The sequence below is a fragment of the Mesitornis unicolor genome, unplaced genomic scaffold (genome assembly GCF_000695765.1).
Source record: "Mesitornis unicolor isolate BGI_N332 unplaced genomic scaffold, ASM69576v1 scaffold43952, whole genome shotgun sequence".
In the NCBI taxonomy this organism is placed as follows: domain Eukaryota; kingdom Metazoa; phylum Chordata; class Aves; order Mesitornithiformes; family Mesitornithidae; genus Mesitornis; species Mesitornis unicolor.
The window spans coordinates 12513-13233 of record NW_010167934.1 but is presented as its reverse complement, the minus strand read 5'-3'; the positions used below and the strand labels follow the sequence as shown (position 1 = coordinate 13233).

The following is a 721-nucleotide window of genomic DNA, read 5'->3' as shown; positions in this document are numbered from 1 at the left end:
TCCCTACAACTATCAGGTGCCTCTGGTCTGCCCTTTTGCTGTAAAATAGGGATAACTTTTGCTTCGTAGGATACTGAAATAATAGAATAGTAGTTGATGACTTATTTCTTAATTATATTAGAGAATTCCAAGCAGAGATTAATGCAGTCTGTTAAAACCTTCCTCTGAACACAGTAAAGGAGCACCTCACAAGGAACTGTATATATTGCACCCGTGGTTATGCAAAGCCCATATAGAAATGATTAGACTTGGTTTTTTATAGCAACAACCAAGTGTTAAAAAATTTGAGTCAGACCAAATATATGACCAGGATTGTTGGGGCCTGAGGAAGGGGGATGCTCGGTTACTAGCACTGCTGTGCAAGACTTGCTATGTTTGATCTCTCTTCTCTTGGCAGGTTGTTGGTGTGTCTGAACCTCCAGTCCGTGTCAATGTAATGCAAGCTGATGACCGATTGTGGCTAATAAAGTATAAATAATTACTTGTTTTATTGGAAATATGAAATGGTGCAAAAAAGCATAAATGTGGCACTTTGCTTTTTTTCCCCTCTGTCAAAAACAGTTGTTTGTAGTGGAGATGGAGCAGCTAATTCCTGTCATTACTATATTAACTCAATTCTTCTGCTGTTATAACACACCCTGAAGTGTTCTGAGCACATGGTGGTAGCCTAGGAAAGGCCTCAGCAGCATGAGCACAACAGTGACACAGAGCTTCCAGCTGA

General features: G+C 40.1%; 1 protein-coding gene across 1 annotated transcript in view; it reads left to right on the top strand.

The window, feature by feature from the left end:
* Positions 1-518, top strand: part of USMG5 (up-regulated during skeletal muscle growth 5 homolog (mouse)) — a 1172-nt gene extending 654 nt beyond the window's left edge. The window contains exon 3 of the mRNA XM_010178855.1: positions 398-518. The gene's annotated coding sequence lies outside the window, so the exon portion shown is untranslated. The remainder of the gene's footprint in view (positions 1-397) is intronic.
* The last annotated feature ends 203 nt before the right edge of the window (positions 519-721 follow it).